Below are 18,848 nucleotides of genomic sequence, written 5' to 3'. Positions count from 1 at the left end.
GATCTGATATAAGGATTGCCACCCCAGCTTTCTTCTGATGTCCATTAGCATGGTAAGTTGTTTTACATCCCCTCACTTTAAATCTGGAGGTGTCTTCAGGTCTAAAATGAGTTTCTTAAAGACAACATATTGATGGGTTTTGTTTTTTTATCCATTCTGATACCTTGTTTCTTTTGATTGGGGCATTTAGCCCATTAACATTCAGGGCAACTATTGAGAGATATGGATTTAGTGCCATTGTATTGCCTGTAAGGTGACTGTTACTGTATATTGTCTCCGTTCCTTTCTGATCTACAACTTTTTGGCTCTCTCTTTGCTTAGAGGACCTCTTTCAATATTTCCTGTAGAGCTGGTTTGGTGTTTGCAAATTCTTTTAGTTTTTGTTTGTTCTGGAAGCTTTTTATCTCTCCTATTTTCAATGATGGCCTACCTGGATATAGTATTTTTGGCTGCATGTTTTTCTTGTTTAGTGCTCTGAATATATCATGCCAGTTCTTTCTGGCCTGCCAGGTCTCTGTGGATAAGTCCGTTGCCAATCTAATATTTTTACTATTTTATGTTACAGACTTCTTTTCCTGGGCTGCTTTCGGGATTTTCTCTTTGTTGCTAAGACTTGTAAATTTTACTATTAGGTGATGGGGTGTGGACCTATTCTTGTTGATTTTAAAGTGGGTTCTCTGCACCTCCTGGATTTTGATGCTTGTTCCCTTTGCCATATTAGGGAAATTCTCTACAATAATTCTCTCCAGTATACTTTCTGCTCCCCTCTCTCTTTCTTCTTCTTCTGGAATCCCAATTATTCTAATGTTGTTTCATCTTATGGTGTCACTTATCTCTCAAATTCTCCCTCATGATCCAGTAGCTGTTTGTCCCTCTTTTGCTCAGCTTCTTTATTCTCGGTCATTTGGTCTTCTATATCACTAATTCTTTCTTCTGCCTCATTTATCCTAGCAGTGAGAGTCTCCATTTTTGATTGCACCTCATTAATAGCTTTTTTTAAAATTTCAACTTAGACTGTAGTTCTTTTATTTCTCCAGAAAGGGCTTTTATCTCTCCAGAGAGTGTTTCTCTAATATCTTCCATGCCTTTTTCAAGCCCGGCTAGACCCTTGAGAATTGTCATTCTGAACTCTAGATCTGACATATTACCAATGTCTGTATTGATTAGGTCCCTAGCCTTTGGTACTGCCTCTTGTTCTTTTTTTTGTGGTGAGTTTTTCTGCCTTGTCATTTTGTCCAGATAAGAGTATATGAAGGAGCAAATAAAATACTGAAATGGTGGCAAAGACCCCAGGAAAATGCGTTTTAACCAAATCAGAAGAGAACCCCAAATCATGGGAGGGAGAAAGGGGATAAAAAGAAGTTCAGAAAAAAATTATAAAATAATTAAAAAAGGAAACAAGTGAAGAAAAAATATAAAAAAGAAAAAAAATGTATTAGATAAACTAGTTTAAAAAACATTAAAAAGTAAAAGGGTAAAAGTTAAAAAAATTTAGCAGAAGAAAAAAAAATAAATTAAAAAAATTAAAGACTAAAGAATCATGGGGAGAAAGCCATGAGTTCTGGCTCTGCTTTCTCCTCCATTGGAATTCTGCTGCTCTCCTTGGTAGGTGAACTTTATCTTAGCTGTATTTCTTGTTGATCTTCTGGGGGAGGGGCCTGTTGTAGTGATTCTGAAGTGTCTTTGCCCGAGGCGGAATTGCACTGCCCTTACCAGGAGCTGGGCTAAGTAGTCTGCTTGGGTTCGCTTTTGGGAGCTTTTGTTCCCTGAATGCTTTCCTTAGAGTTCTGGAGGATGGGAATGAAAATGGCGGCCTCCCAGTCTCCAGCCTGGAGGAGCCAAGAGCTTGGGGCCCCATTCCTCAGTGCGCCCTCAGAGAAAAGAGCCCAATCACTCCCGTCTCCCTGACCTCTGGCCACACTCCAAGCTCACCCAGCCTGCAACCGGTTCAAGGTAACCCCAAGCTGAGAGCTCACTCCTCGGCTTTGTCTCTGTAGCCAGCTTCCCCGCTCTAATACCTGCGAGCTCTACGACATTCAGACCCCCCCCCCCCGATCCTTCTGTGACCCTACAGGACCTAGGGACATGCTGGCCCTGCGTGGGCTTCACCCCGGTTTAGCCTCTGCATGTTCCTCAGCGGAACAGACTTTTAAAAGTCTTGATTTTGTGCTCCATTGCTCTGCTGCTTGCCAGGAGCTGGTCCCTTCCCCCAAAGTCTATCTTCCTGTCGCTTTGGATTCACTTCTCCGCCGGTCCTACCTTTCAGAAAGTGGTCGATTTTCTGTTTCTACAATTGCTGTTCTTCTTCTCTTCGATCTTCCGTTGGATTTGTAAGGTGTTTGCAATGGTTTGATAAGCTATCTAGCTGATCTCCTACTACCTGATGTAGTCTCAGCCTGCTACTTCTCCGCCATCTTCTATGTAGATAACTGTATTTTCTTTATTTATTCATCCTTCAGTGGGCACTTAAGCCATTTCCATGTCTTAGCTATTAAAAATTGTAAATGATACTGTAATGAACATAGGAGTACAAATGAGATATTGATTATTTTCATATACACACACATACACACACACACCCCTAGAAGTGGGATTACTGGAACATATCATTGTTCTATTTTTGGTATTTGGAGTATCCTCCATATTATTCTCCATAGTGGCTGCACCCAGTTTAAATTTCCACTAGTGGTACATGAAGGTTCCTTTCCCTTCACCACATCACCATTCTTACAGGGGCAAGGTGATATCTCATTGTGTTTTGATTGGCATTCCCCTTATGACTGGTGATGCTGAGCATAGTTTCATGTTCCTGGTAACCATATTTCTTTGGAAATACATCTATTCAGTTTTCTTGCCCATTTAAAATCAGATTTTGTTTCGCTATTGAGTTGTATGAGTTCTTAAAAAGTTCAACTTGCTTATTATAAATATCCTAAATTAAGACAATAGGTTGAACTGTTTCATAAATTATTGAAAGTAGATGTTCAGATGATACTTTATACAGAGATGGATGTGTCAACAGCTCTAGAGTCAGAATCCCTGAGTCTTAATCCTGGCTTTAAGTTTCTCATCTGTGAAATGGACTTATACTTTGAACTATTTCATAGGATGAGTACATGGATTAATTGAAATAATTCAAGAAAAGCATTTAGAATAGTACTTAGCATAAGATAAGTGTTAAATAAGTGTTAGCTATTTTTAAGTAAAAAGGAAATTCAAAACAACCACCCATGATTGCCTTGATTATGGGTTTGATTTATCATAATGTTCCTCAACATTTGTACCACTACATAGATGTATGTTGGGTTGTTTTAGCCTCTAATAGGGGAAAGTAAGTTGGGATAATAAAGTAATGACAGATTTTATTTAAAAAAAAAATAATGGCAGATTTTATAAGTATAAATGCAACCAACAACATGGCTAGATTATCTGGGAATTTTATGTAGCTGAGAATTATTAAAAATCCTTTGCCAAGTTGTAATAATAAAAATTAGAATATAGTCTGTATAATTTTCCTTATTGGTCTAGCTTTTATTGGTGTAATTGTAGAAAATGCTTAGTGTTTTTCCAGTTGGCAGCATTTTTTATGTTTTACTGAGTGAAATTATGCCCTTCATATCTATATTTTATATTACATGAATACAGTAGTATAAAAATCAGTGATGTTTATATACAAAAATCGTCATCTATTCAACAAATGGCAATATGCTAGGTGCTGGGAATATAGAGCCATATAAGACCAGCTTTAGCCATGGAACATATAAACTCTAGTTTGGGAGAGAGACATGCACACAGAAGTTGCAGTACAGTGTGGTGAGTACTTAGATGCAGGAAATAAGTGCTGCTGCTGAAACATACCATTTATGAACTACATTTAATTAAATGGATATAATAGACAACAATTTAAATAAGCATTAAAAATTATAGTGGTAACGTAACCTACTGCTGCAATTTGGTTTCATTTTCTGTAAATGCCAGCAATGGTGGTCTGATAGTAGTGAAAATGGATTTACTTAAGTGTATCCCCTTTACAATTTACTCTTAGTATTGTTAATATCAAACTGAGATGTCAGTTCTAAAAATTTGTTGCAACATCACTGACCACCAGAAAAAACAACAACAGCAGTTAGTTTGTATATAAGAAAGTATAAGCATCTACAGCACAAGAGTGAAGCTTCAGTTTTCCTTCCTCACATAAGACATAAAAATGGGGGTATTAGAATCAGTTCTGGGAGCCTCCCTCATTTTAAGAATCATAAACACATTGAACAGAGAGAAAGTTAAGATAATGACATGAACACAAATAATATAACAAGGAAATGGGTGAGAAAACTGGGCAGAAATAACCCAGCTGTATAAAGTCTCATGGGTCAACATAATAATTGTTTCCCAATATTATAAAAATGATTATGTCATATAATACAGGACTATGTCATATAATACAATTGATGGACATAAAATTGTTAGGTAATGTATTTGCTTCATCCTATATAGGCAAGTTAAAGTTAAAAAAATGTGAAATGAGTTGTCATAGGATGCGGAGACTTCTTTTTCATTCAAAATGAATGAAACATTCTTTTTCATGTTTGGCCACAGGACTGAACACAGGTGACAGGATTACAGAGGAGGCATGCAAACATCATATAAGTAGTGATGAAGTATCCCTCTTCCCAACACTAAGAAATTCTAATTTTAAAATGGGAAACTGGATTAATTTGTATTTGACTGAAGTTACTAATGAAAGTTAGGAATGTATTAAATGTTGAATACTATTCTGGGCTGCATTCAAGTACAGGGAAATAAAATTACACCACTGGTGACCCTTGGGTCTGTCACAGAAATGAGATGTCTATCTCATGAGGCTATTACAGTAAAAAAAAATTAAATAATGACAATTAAAGGGTGGCTGGCTTCTCTAACTAATGAAAGTTCAATATCTTCTAATTATATTGGTGGCACAATATGGTTGCAAAATATGACCTAGTAGCTCTAAAGCAGTACTGTAATGAGTCTTTTCATTTCAGCTCTCTGTTGTATGCTTTTAAATCTCTTGGGCATATGAAATACACCATTACTAGAGGACAAGGGATTCAATGTTTTTGACATGGTAGAGGAAGGTGGCTGCTTAGGGAATAAGAAGTTTTTAAAATTCAATTTATTTCAGCAATTTATTACCGTTTACCTCCTATCATTCCCTAAGCTGGGGCTAGAAATAATACAAAGATCAATAGAGTATGAAACTTGCCTTTAAGTTGCTCACTGTCTAGTGGGAGAGTAAACACATTAAAAATATCTGTTATAGAATGGGAAAGTGTGTTAATGAAGTTATGCCTAAAAGCTATGGAAGTACATGGGCATCTGATCTGCTGGTGGATGGATAGGACAGTGGAGAAGGAAAAGGTCAGAGTAAGTTACATTTGAACTGGGTGATAAAAAAAAAATATATATATATATATATATACATATATATATGTAATTCTTCAGAGTAAGCCTTACAAATACTGTAAACATTATAAATACAGCTAATCATATGGAAGCATGACATAGTTGGAATGATTACACATTCAATGTCTCTGTTGGCAAAGACCTAAAGGTGAAGTTGTAGACTTCGTTGGTATAAAAAGCAAATGGGATTGGATCCATTAAAGAATCTTAAACTTATTTTCCTCAATCATTTCCACCTGTCCCCCTCCCCACAGAGCTCACCTACTTCCTAGTATGTTGAGATGGTTTTCTGTTACTGTTTCTGGGCTATGAGTCCTCTATCCTGACCTGTTAAAAGCAAATCATACAAATTTACTTTCTTCAGATACAGGCCATTTTGAAAAATTAAGCTCTCCACCTGCTTACCTAGTTATGTTCACATGTTTTCTAGATTTCAGTCTTTGCAATTTATCAAGAACCTTGGCATTTGCTGATTCTATTTGACTAAAGTTTATATAATTTTGATGATGTCAAGTCTGTATGGTTGGTAATCCCTTCAGTATTTGGCCTCTCAGTTTTCTTGATACCCTGACTTCTAAGGACCTTCTCACTTAATTTGCTTCAGTCAACCACCTTCAAATTGTTTTTTGATCTGTTGTAAATTCTATTCCCCCACATTACTTTACAGATTCTAAGCTCTGACCACAAGCTCCTCTTCTCAGACAGCAGGCTTGGTTATGTCTAATACAATCATTCATGACAATCATTTCCACCTCCAGGTCCTTCTCCTTTCTTCTTTGTAATTGTTCAGTTCTTAAATTTCTTTGCCAATCTATCCAGTACAGGTTCCTTGGTAAATCATTATAAAACAAACAAACAAACAAACAAAAGACACACATTGTCTATTCTGTAGACATTTTAGGTCATTGTTCCTACAGAATTATTGACATTGACAATAACTGAACTAGTCAGAGCAACTAGATATTTGAATTGTTTAGTCTTTTTTTTTTTTTTTAAACTGTCAGAGAGTTTGCCCCAATATGACATCTATGATTACTTTGAGAAGAAAGAGAGATTTTCATTAACCCCCCCTATGAAAAATATCCCAGGGCTTATTATATAAACTAGTAAAGCAAATCAAGTTAGAAATTCTTACTGTAGTTTGGGACAGTTAGGTTTTTATATAGTTGGTTGGAAGAATAAATGTGAACTGAAACTTATGATGGAAACCAACAGATTTTTCTCTTTTAAACAGATGGACTTTTGTAAATAGTACATACCATAGAACTGAAAGAATAATTTGTTTCTGGCCATGTCTTATTAAATTGTTAGCTATTATTTTTCCTATATAAAACGATATATTATAGATTTTATCTTCTAATTATCTTTCAAAGCCATACATTTCTCACCATCTCCACTGCAACTATCCTAGATCAAATTGTCATCATGCTAAGAACATATTATGTTCTTAATAAACCTGGTCTTCTGCCTTTTTCTCTTTCCCCCCTCTACCTCAGGCAGACACTATAATTGAAGTTATGTTTTCTTAATGTAAATCTTTCCCTTTTACACTTTAAAGATTTTAGTGCCTGCCCACCTTTTGTTCTTTGGGTAAAGATCTACATCCTTCAGATAACCTAAGGGGTCATGTCCTGGTCCCTACCTTCCTCCTCACCCTCTTCTCCTAGAGTACCATTCTTTTCTTTCTCTAGTCTGTCTCTAGCCTTGTTCTCAGACTTGGGATAAATGATTTTCTCTTCTATAACCTCTATGTTTTTGGTTTTACTCCAGAAAAGCTGAGAAAAGATAAACTTTACCCATGATTATGTCTGTTTTGCCTATCACAATGCTTTGCTCATAGAAGTTATTTAGTAAATGTCTATTTATTTAAGGAAAGAAAACCAAAGGGACTGTGTTGGCACATAGGGTTAATATTCATTGGTATATAGATATTTCATTGTTCTTAAATGACCCCCCCCATACATACATTTTTGATACTTTAAAAAATCAGGATGTATCTTATAATTGATGAAATAGCTACTTTTCTACCAGACAGCTTTCACATCCAGAGTTGTCAAGGCAAACATTGTGTAAAACTGCTTTTGCAGATGGCAAGGTGGTACAACTGTAACTTTACAATCAAGAAGCCATCAGCAGACCATTTGAAGAAGAAATATGAGTCCTGGTTATTGTCTCAGAATGTTCTATTGGAAGTGTCTGTACTAAGTTACAGAATGGGTGTCAGTCATTTGAGAGGCAATTTATGAGATAGTACGAACACTCTTTAAGAAATGCCACCTTATCAAAACTCTTCTTTAAAACAAAGGAGGTTACGATGTGGAAAAGTATGGATACCAATAGCAATGAGTTGAAAGTGTTTCAGAAGAGAAGACCCATGAATGAGGTGATGTTATAGCAGAAACCATAGTCAATTTATTCTGATTATATTTTTTATATTCATACAAAAGTGATAAAGAATACTTTTATGTAAGTATAAATAAAAATTCTAAGTGATGAAATATTATATCATGGTTTATGTGGCAGCATTTTTTCTTAGTGACTTGTAAAATATGGACATTTTTACAACTAATGGGATCTTATATTTAATGAAATTTATTAACAGCCACTATTTATAAAGTTCTAGGCCATTTCTTAGATAAGTTTTTATTTTTTAAAATCATGGAGTCATAAATAGGACATTGGATATAATATAGCCCAGTTTTCTCACATTGAGGATCCAAATCTTAAATGATGATTAAAAAGATTTACATATTTTCAAGGACCTTGTTAATGATCTGACAGATCAGTATTTTTTCTTTGTCTGTTGGGTCCATGTTGAATTACTCATTTCTCTCAATGTTATATGGAAGTACTGTATCTCTGCAATCTGGTTTTGTACTAGAAAGAACTGGCTTCTTAAGCAGAAGGTTCTAAAAGTGTATCAAGATGGTAAGAAGTTCCAGAAGCCTATTTTATCCTCTCTGTTCCTGATAACTTGCCTGCCTGCCATGTGCTGAGGCCTATGATTCAAATGAGCTCTCTACAAAATATGGATACCAAAAATATCACTTGCTTCAGAAAAACTTCCTCATCCACCCCCAGCGCCAAAAGGAAGAAAAAAAAAAAAAAAAAAAAAAAAACATTGTCATGATTAACAGCCTTCCCATAAGGAAATTTTTACATTCATCCTAATTCACTCTAAGCTTCTCATAAATAATAGGAACTACCAATGCACTAAGAAGGGTTTGATTTTCCAATATTCAAGTTAGGATCAAGCTTTTTTTTTTTTTTTTTTTTTTTTTAATTTCATTAAAGTGTTTACCAGAAATTCAGATTTAGGTTGGCAAGCTTAGAAGTAGTCAAGAAAAGTACCATTTTTTCTTCTCTATTCTTTATTAGTTCCATCTTTAGGATAAAACATCTATAAAGCTGGTAAGCCTGGAGGCTGGACAATAGTTGGCACTTTGTAAGTATCTGCTAAAATGAAAAGAAAGGATTATTTTCCTTCAATCTGAGACTGGAAGTGAACTTACACTCTGCAGAGTCAAACATTAGCACCAAAGTGAGTCCTGTAAAAGGTCTTTGCTGGGGACTCTTTCTGATGGTAGATTTCTTTAATAGGACTGCTCTGTCTCATTGACCACTGACTCAGTGGGTTTGATGGCAGAAAAAACTTACTGTGTCACACAGTCACTTAAAAAATCTTACTGTGGCACAGAGTCACTTAAGAAAGGCTGACTCCAACAATCCCTAACAAGCTGCGTATGGAAAGTAACACAGAGCCATTTCTATGTTTTTTCTCCTTTTGTTTCCCTCTTTTTTTCTTTCCTTATATTAAAAATGTCTTTAAAAAAAATGTCTTTTTTTTTTTTTTAAACTTTGCCTTGCGTTTCTTTTCCAAGTGGTCCTAGAGCTTCTGCTAGGAGTTTCAGAATAAAAATTAAACCAAGATTGCTATTGTTATGATTGTGTAGTGCAAATCTCTAATGGCTGACTACTGGTGGGAAAGAGACAGATTCTTGAAACTTATGAATTATCTACACAGGAAACTATGGAGGCTCATAGTGTGAAAGGATTCACGGCAACCTGTCAGGGTAAAGAGGATTAACTTGCGTTTGGTTTTTGTGCTCAGTGGTAGAAATTATTCAGCACCAATCTATGGAGGAACTACTTACCCTGAATTTGAATGGAGTAGTATATACAAGGGAGGGAGTCATTGGATTATATTTTTCCTCTTTCAGTCCATAGAATAATAACATCTGGATAGTTGAGTGCTAAACATATACCTCATTTTTGGATAAGTTGCCAGTCTATGTGGGTTTTATTAGAATGTAAATATTCAGTTGATTCATTATTGTTAATCCCATAGGTTGTTCTACAAAAGTGTAGCCAGTAAAATCAGTGTCTCTCATGTGAACAATGTTCATGTAATTGAATGATATTTGACATTTTCTGCTACATGACTTGTTTGGTTGTTAAAGAGACATTGTTTTCCTTCTCTTGGTTATTTCTCTGCTGTTCTTCAGATACCCCCCTCTCCCTTGAGTGCTCACTATGCTTCCAGGAAAAGTGACTTCAACATTGGTTTACTGAGCATGGAGCTAATCAGTGAAAAAACATATCCTGTATTATTGATTCAAAGATAAGTAGATCCTCCAATGGAGGCCAACAAGATGCAAGTTGTCTGTGGGGAATTCCTTAGAAGGTCTCTTCCTCAATCTTCAAACTCTTCCTCTTTCTATGGACTTAGATAAGGAGAAAGTAGCCTAGAGTTTTTCAACAGTCATCTTGTAACCCAAGAGGATGCTTTTCTTAGGTTGATGCTGGTATTATGCATGGCTGTGCACAGGCGCTAAAAATGGAAAAAACTGAATCCTGGGTCAATAAATCAAACAAATTGTGGCATCTGACCTGCTTCTGCCACCTGCAATAATAGGGGATAATAACTCCTTTTTATTAAGCGGGTTAAAGCTCAGGTTTCCATTATAGTCCTCATAAAATCTTAACTGCTAGAACGTGTGTTTAAAATGTTTGACATAACCAAATAGAAATGAGGCTTATTAATGAAAAATTCTTCAAAAGATATTGCTGACCTTTGTTTCTGTATGTTTAAAAATAATAATCTGAGCTTCATTGTATAAGTATGCTGCTTTGCAAAATGTGTATCTATTTATTATTTTCCAGTGTTTTTCTTTTTTATTTAATTTAAATTCAATTAACTAACATATAATATATTAGTAGTTTCAGAGGTAGATGCCAGTCTTATATAACACCCAGTGCTTATTACATCACATGCCCTCCTTAATGTCCATCTCCCAGTTTCCACATCACGCCACCACCTCCCCTCCAGCAACCCCATTTGTTTCCTATGATTAAGTCTCTTATCATTTGTCTCCCTTTCTAATTTTGTCTTATTTTATTTTTTCCTCTCTTTCCCTATGATTCTGTTTTGTTTCTTGAATTCCACATATAAGGGGGATCAAATGATAATTCTCTTTTTCTGACTGACTTATTTCACATAGCATAATATCCTCTAGCTCTATCCACGTTTTTGCAAAGGATGAGGTTTTTGTTGTTGTTGTTTTGACGGCGAAGTAGTATTCCCTTGTATATATATCTCCCACATCTTCTTTATCCATTAATCTGTCTATGGACATCTGGACTCCTTCCATAGTTTAACTATTATGGACTCTGCTGCAATAAACTTTGGATGCAGGTGCCCCTTTCAATCACTATATTTGTACCTTTGGGTTAAATACCTAGTAGTGCGCATGTTAAGTCATAGGGCAGCTCTATTTTAAACTTTTTGAGGACCCTGTATACTGTTTCCCAGAGTGGCTCTACCAGCTTGCATTCCCACCAACACTATAAGAGGGTTTCCCTTTCTTTGCATCCTTGCCAATATCTGTCCTTTCCTGACTTGTTAATTTCAGCCATTCTGACTGGCATGAAGTGGTATCTCATTGTGATTTTGATTTCTATTTCTCTGATGCCTAGTGATGTGGAACTTTTTTTTTTTTTTTTTTTAAATGTGTCCATTGGCTATTTGTATATCTTCTTTGGAGACATGTCTTTACATGTCTTCTGACCATTTCTTCTTTTTTTAATTTAATTAAATTTTTTTCCAGTGATCCAAAATTCATTGTTTATGCACCACACCCAGTGCTCCAGGCAATGCACAATCCCACCATCAGGCTCATCCCACTTCCCACACCCCCTCCAAAACTCTCAGTTTGTCACTCAGAGTCCACAGCCTCTCATAGTTTGTCTCTCCTTCCGTTTTCCCCCAACTCACTTCTCTCCAACTCTCAATGTCCTCCATGATATTCCTGATATTCCACAAGTAAGTGAAACCATATGATAATTGACTCTCTCTGCTTGATGTATTTCATTCAGCATAATCTCTTCCAGTCCTGTCTATGTTGATATAAAAGTTGGGTATTCGTCCTGTCTGATGGAGGCATAATACTCCATTGTATATATGGACTGCATCTTCTTTATCCATTTGTCTGTTGAAAGGTATCTTGGTTTTTTCCACAGTTTGGTGACTGTGACCATTGCTGCTATGAACATTGGGGTACAGGTGGCCCTTCTTTTCACTACATCTGTATCTTTGGGGTAAATACACAGTTGCGCATTGCAGGGTCATAGGGTAACTCTATTTTTAATTTCTTAAGGAATCTCCACACTGTTTTCCAAAGTGGCTGCATCAACTTGAATGCCCACCAACAGTGTAGGAGGTTTCCCCTTTCTCCACATCTTCCTCAACATTCATTGTTTACTGTCTTGTTGATTTTGGCCATTCTAACTGGTATAAGGCGGTATCTCAATGTGGTTTTGATTGAATCTTCATGATGGCTAGTGATGATGAACATTTCTTCAAGTGTCTGTTAGCCATTTGTATGTCTTCTTTTGAGAAGTGTCTGTTCATGTCTTCTGCCCATTTTTTGATATGATTATCTGTTTTGTGTGTGTTGAGTTTGAGGAGTTCTTTATAGATCTTAGATATCAGCCCTTTGTCTGTAGTGTCATTTGCGAGTATCTCCTCACATTTCGTGGGTTGCCTCTTTGTTTTGTTGACTATTTCCTTTGCTGTGTGGAGCTTTTGATCTTGATGAAGTCCCAAACGTTCATTTTCACTTTTGTTTCCTTTGCCTTTGGAGATATGTCTTGAGAGAAGTTGCTGTGGCCGATGTCGAAGAGGTTACTTCTTATGTTCTCCTCTAGGATTTTGATAGATTCCTGCCTCACGTTAAGGTCTTTCATCCATTTTGAGTTTATCTTTGTGTATGGTATAATAGAATGGTCAAGTTTCATTCTTCTATACATAGCTAATCAATCGATGTGATAGAATAAATCAATAAAAGAAGAGAGAAGAACCACATGATCCTCTCAATTGATGCAGAAAAAGCATTCGACAACATACAGCATTTGTTCCTGATTAAAATGCTTCAAAGTATAGGGATAGAGGGAACATTCCTTAACTTCATAAAATCTATCTATGAAAACCCCACAGCACATATCATCCTCGATAGGGAAAAGCTGACAGCCTTCCCTTTGATATCAGGAACATGACAAGGATGTCCACTCTCACCACTGTTGTTCAACACAGTACTAAAACTCCTAACAACAGCAATCAGACAACAAAAAGAAATAAAAGGTATTCAAATTGGCAAAGAAGAAGTCAAACTCTCTCTCTTCTCAGATGACATGATACTTTATATGGAAAACCCAAAAGACTCCACCCTCAAACTACTAAAACTCATACAGGAATTCAGTAATGTGGCAGGATACAAAAATCAATGTACAGAAATCAATTGCCTTCTTATACACTAACAATTAAAACACAGAAAGAGAAATTAGAGAAACAATCTCTTTTACTATAGTACCAAGAACCATAAGATACCTGGGATTAAACCTAACCAAAGAGTTAAATGATCTGTACTAGAAGAACTACTGAACATTCATGAAAGAAATTGAAGAAGACACAAAAAGATGGAAGAATATCCCATGCTCATGTACCAGAAGAATAAACATTGTTAAAATATCTATACTGCCTAGAGCAATCTATACTTTCAGTGTCATCCTGATCAAAACTCCATTGGCATTTTTCAAAGAGCTGAAACAAACGACCCTAAAATTTGTCTGGAATCAGAACAGACCACAAATTTGCTAAGGAAATGTCGAAAAAGAAAAACAAAACTGGGAGCATTACTTTGCCTGATTTCAAGCTTTACTACAAAGCTGTGATCACCAAGATAGCATGGTACTGGCACAAAAACAGACACATAGACTAGTGGAACAGGGTAGAGAGCCCAGATATGGACCCACAACTCTATGGTCAAATACTCTTCAACAAAGCAGGAAAAAATATACAGTGGAGAAAAGACAGTCTCTTCAATAAATGGTGCTGAAAAAATTGGACAAATATGTATAGAAGAATGAAACTTCTGTCCATTTTTTGACTGGATTATTTGTTCTTTGAGTGTTGAGTTTGATAAGTTCTTTAAAGATTCTGGGTACTAACCCTATACATGATAAGACATTTGCAAATATCTTCTCCAATTCTGCTGGTTGCCTTTCAGTTTTATCAACTGTTTCCTTTGTTGTTCAAAAGCTTTTTATCTTGAAGAAATTCCAACAGCTCACTTTTGTCTTTGCTTCTCTTGCTTTTGGAGACATGTCTAAGAAGTTGCTGTGGCCAAGGGTGTAAAGTTTGCTGCCTGTATTCACGAGGGTTTTGATGGATCCCTGCCTCACATTTAGGTCTTTCATCCATTTTGAGTTTATATTTATGTGTGATATAAAGAAATGGTCCAGTTTCATTCATCTACATGTGACTCTTCAATTTTCCCAGCACCGTTTGTTGAAGACACTGTCTTTTTTCCATTGGATATTCTTTCCTGCTTTGCCAAAGATTAGTTGACCATATTGTTGAGGTCCTTTTCTGGTTTCTCTATTCTGTTCCACTGACCTGTGTGTCAGTTTTTGTGCTAGTACCATACTTCTTGAAGATTACAACTTTGTAATAGAGCTGAAGTATGGCATCGTGATGCCACAAGCTTTGGTTTTATTTTTCAACATTCCTTTGACTACCAGGGTATTTCCTGGTTCCATACAAATTTTAAGACTATTTTTCCCAGCACTGTAGAAAAAAGTTGATGATTTTTTGATTGGGATTGCATTGAATGTACAGATAACCCTTGGAAGCACAGACATTTTAACAATGTTTGTTCTTCCAATCCATGAGCATGGAATGTTTTTCAATTTTTGTGTCATACTCAATTTCTTTCATGAGTGTTTTATAGTTTTTGAGTACAGATCTTTTGCCTCTTTGTTTAGGTTCATTCCTTGATATCTTATGGTTTTGGGTGCAATTGTAAATGGGATCAATTCCTTAATGACTATTTCTTCTGTCTCATTGTTGTGTATAGAAATGCAACTGATAATCTGTGCATTGATTTTCTACTGCCACTGTGCTGAATTCCTGAATAAGTTCTAGAAATTTTGGGGTAGAGTCTTTTGGGTTTTCCACATAGAGTATGTTCAGCTAGTGAGAGTTTGATTTCTTCTTTGCTGATTCAGATGCCTTTTATTTGTTTTTGTTGTCTTACTGCTGAGGCTAGGACTTCTAGTACTGTGTTGAACAACACTGGTGAGAGTGGACATCCTGATATTCTCCTGACCTTAGGGGAAAAGCTGTTTTTCCCCATTGACAATGATTAGCTATGGGCTTTTTGTAGATAGGCTTTATGATGTTGAGGTATGTTCCCTCCATCCCTACACTGTGGAGAGTTTTAATCAAGAAAAGATGCTGTACTTTGTCAAATGCCTTTTCTGCATCAGCTGAGAGGATTGCATGTTTTTCATCCTTTCTTTTATTTATTTATTTATATATTTATTTTTAAAGATTTTATCCATCTATCTGACAGACAGAGATCACAAGCAGGTAGAGAGGCAGGCAGAGAGAGAGAGAGGAGGAGGAAGCAGGCTCCCCGCCGAGCAGAGAGCTCGATGCGGGACTCGATCCCAGGACCCTGAGACCATGACCTGAGCTCAGAGGCCTAACCCTCTGAGCCACCCAGGTGCTCCCTTTCTTTTATTAATGTAGAGTACCACAATGATTGATTTGTGGATGTTGAACCACCCTTGCAGCCCAGGAATAAGTCCCACTTGGTAGTGGTGAATAATCTTTTTAATGTACTGTTGAATCCTATTGGCTAGCACATTGGTGAGAATTTTATCATCCATGTTCTTTGGGGTTATCAGTCTGTAATTCTATTTTTTGTTGGGGTCTGTGCCTAGTTTTGGGGATCAAGATAATTGGCCTCATAGAATGATTTTGGAAGTTTTCCTTCCATTTCTACTTTTTGAAATAGCTTCAGAATAATACTTATTAATTCTTCTTTAGGTATTTGGTAGAATTCCCCTGGAATTCTTGTTTATTTCAATATTTTTGATTACTCTTTCAATTTCCTTGGTGGTTATGGGTCTGTTCAGGTTTTCTCTTTCTTCCTTTGGTAGGGTATAAGTCTCAAGGTAGTGTATGTGTCCATTTCTTGCAGATTGACTAATTTGTTGGCAAATATGTGCTCATAATATGTTATAACTGTTTATATTTCTTTGTTGTTGGTTGTGATCTTTCCTCTTTCATTCATGATTTCATTTATTCGGGTCCTTTCTCTTTTCTTTTTGATAAGTCTTTCCAGGGGGTTATTAGTCTTACTAATTCTTTCAAAGAAACAGCTCCTAGTTTTATTAATCTGTTCAACTGTTCTTTTGATTTCTATTTAATTGATTTCTGCTCTAATCTTTATTAATTCTCTTCTTCAGCCAGATTTGGGCTGTATTTGCTGTCTTTCACCACCTCCTTTAGGTGTAAGAATAGGTTGTGTATTTGAGAACTTTATTGTTTCTTAAGAAAGGCTTTTAAAATGCTATAGACTTCCCTCCTAGGGCCACCTTTGCTGCATCCCAAACATTTTGAATAGTTCTGTTTTCGTTATCATTTGTTTCCATGATTTTTTAAATTATTCTTTAATTTCCTGTTTGAGCCATTAATTCTTTAATAGGATACACTTTAGCCTCTATGTATTTGAGTTCTTTCCAAATTTCCTCTTGTGACTGCATTAAAGTTTCAAAGCATCATAGTCTAAAAATATGCAGGAATGATCCCAATCTTTTGGTGCTGGTTGAGATCTGATTTGTGACTCAGTATGTGATCTATTCTGGAAAATGTTCCATGTACACTGAGAAGAATGTGTGTTCTGTTGCTTTAGGATGAATGCTCTGAATATATCTGTGAAGTCCATCTGGTCCACTGTGTCATTCAAAGCTGTTTCCTTTTTTGATCTTCTTCTTAGATGATCTGTCCATTTCAGTAAGTGGGGTGTTAAGGATCCTACTATTATTGTATAATTATCAATGTGTTTCTTTAATTTTATTATTATTTGGCTTATATGATTGGTTGCTCCCATGTTAGGGACATAACAATTTAAAATTGTTAGATCTTCTTGCTGGATAGACCTTTTAAGTGTGATACAGTGTTCTTCCTCATCTTCTATTATGATATTTGGTTTAAAATTTAATTTGTCCAATTTAAGGATTGTTACCCCAACTTTTTTTCCCACTCCCTCACTTTCAGTCTAGAGGTGTCTTTTGTTATAAAATGAGTCTCTTGCATACAGCATACCAGTGGGTTCTTGTTTTTTAAAACTAATTTGATACTCTGTGTCTTTTGATTGGAACATTTAGCCCATTTACATTCAGAGTATTGAAAGATGAATTCAGTGCCATTGTAATTCGTGTAAAGTCATTTTCTCTATATTGTCTATATTCCATTCTGGTCTATGTTACTTTTGGGCTCTCTCTTTGCTTATAGGATCCCTTTTATTATTTCTTGAAGGGGCTGTTTTAGTGATCACAAATTCTTTTAGTTTCAGTTTGTCCTGGAAGATTTTTGTCTCTCCTATTTTGAATGGCAGCTTAATCGGGTAAAGTATTCTTGGCTGCATAGTCTTCTCATTTAGCACCCTGAATATATCATGCCATCTTTTCTTGTCTGCCAGGACTCTGTGGATAGGTCTGCTGTCAGTCTAATGTTTCTACCCTTGTAGGTTATGAACCTCTTGTTCCAAACTGCTTTAAGGATTTTCTCTTTGTCTCTGATATTTGCAAGTTTCACTATGATATGTTGAAAGTTGATCTATTTTTATTGATTTTGAGGGGGATTCTCTGTGCCTGCTGATTGAATGCCTGTTTTCTTCCCCAGATTAGGGAAGTTCTTTTCTATAATTTGCTCCGATATATCTATATGCCATCTCCTCCACCCCTTCTCTTTTTCTATTCTTTTGGGATCCCAATTATTCTAATATTTTACACTTTATGATATCATTTATCTCTTGAGTTCTCCCCCTTGTGATGCAGTTTTGTCTCTCTCTTTTTTAAAAAATTTTAAAAAGATTATTTATTTATTTATTTGACAGAGAGCACAAGTGGGCAGAGAGGCAGGCAGAGAGAGAGAGAGAGGAGGAAGCAGGCTCCCTGTTGAGCAGAGAGCCCAATGTGGGGCTCGATCCCAGGACCCTGAGATCATGACCCGAGCCAAAGACAGAGATTTTTAAACCACTGAGCCACCCAGGTGGCCCTTGTCTCTCTTTTTTAACCTTCTTTATTCTCCATCATTTTGACTTCTATATCACTAATTCTTTTGTCTGTTTATCCTAGCAGTTGTAGCCTCCATTTTTATTGTATCTTATTAATAGCCTTTTTTATTTCAACTTGATTAGATTTTAGTTCTTTTATTTCTCCAAATAGTGATTCTTGATTGTCTTCTATGCTTTTTACAAGTCCAGCTAGTATCTTTATAATCACTATTCTGAACTCTAGTTCTGACATCTTACTTATACTCATATTGATTAGGTTCCTGGAAGTCAATACTGCCTCATGTTTTCTTTTTTTGAGGTGAGCTTTTCCATCTTGTCAGTCTTTCCAGAGAATAATAGATGAATAAAAGAACAAAGTACTAAGATGACAACAATGACCCCAGAGAAATATATACTAAACAAATCAGAAGAGACCTGAAACCAAAAACAAAATAAAAATTTAAAAAAGAGAAAGAGAGCATAAAATCAGACAGGTGAACAGAACAGAGCAATACACTGGATCTTGTGTATATTTTGGTCTGTTTGTTAGAAAACTAGATTCCAAATTTGTAAAGAAAGAAAAACTTATATGTGGAAATATAAGATTAAATACAATAAAAGGATAGAATATAATTGTAAAAATGAAAATCAAAAGACAAAAATAATGAAGGAATATAAACAGACAGGTAAACAGAACAGAACAATACACTATATGCTGAGTGTATTTTGGTTTGTTTGTTAGAGGAAACTACATCTCAAAATTGTAAATATATATGTGTA

The 18,848-nt window shown here is 35.8% G+C and overlaps 2 long non-coding RNA genes across 2 annotated transcripts; one reads left to right on the top strand and one right to left on the bottom strand.

Annotated features, from left to right (window-relative positions):
* Positions 1-2,498: 2,498 nt before the first annotated feature.
* Positions 2,499-15,242, top strand: LOC116599196. The gene is made up of 3 exons (XR_004289275.1): positions 2,499-2,512; positions 4,124-4,125; positions 15,151-15,242. It is a non-coding gene; the product is annotated as an uncharacterized LOC116599196 (long non-coding RNA).
* LOC116599195 lies at positions 11,026-13,391 on the bottom strand. The gene is made up of 3 exons (XR_004289274.1): positions 13,382-13,391; positions 11,980-11,987; positions 11,026-11,115 (listed from the first exon to the last, which is right to left on the bottom strand). It is a non-coding gene; the product is annotated as an uncharacterized LOC116599195 (long non-coding RNA).
* Positions 15,243-18,848: the final 3,606 nt, after the last annotated feature.

This window comes from Mustela erminea, chromosome 9 (genome assembly GCF_009829155.1).
Source record: "Mustela erminea isolate mMusErm1 chromosome 9, mMusErm1.Pri, whole genome shotgun sequence".
Classification (NCBI taxonomy): domain Eukaryota; kingdom Metazoa; phylum Chordata; class Mammalia; order Carnivora; family Mustelidae; genus Mustela; species Mustela erminea.
This window is presented reverse-complemented; position numbering and strand designations above follow the sequence as displayed.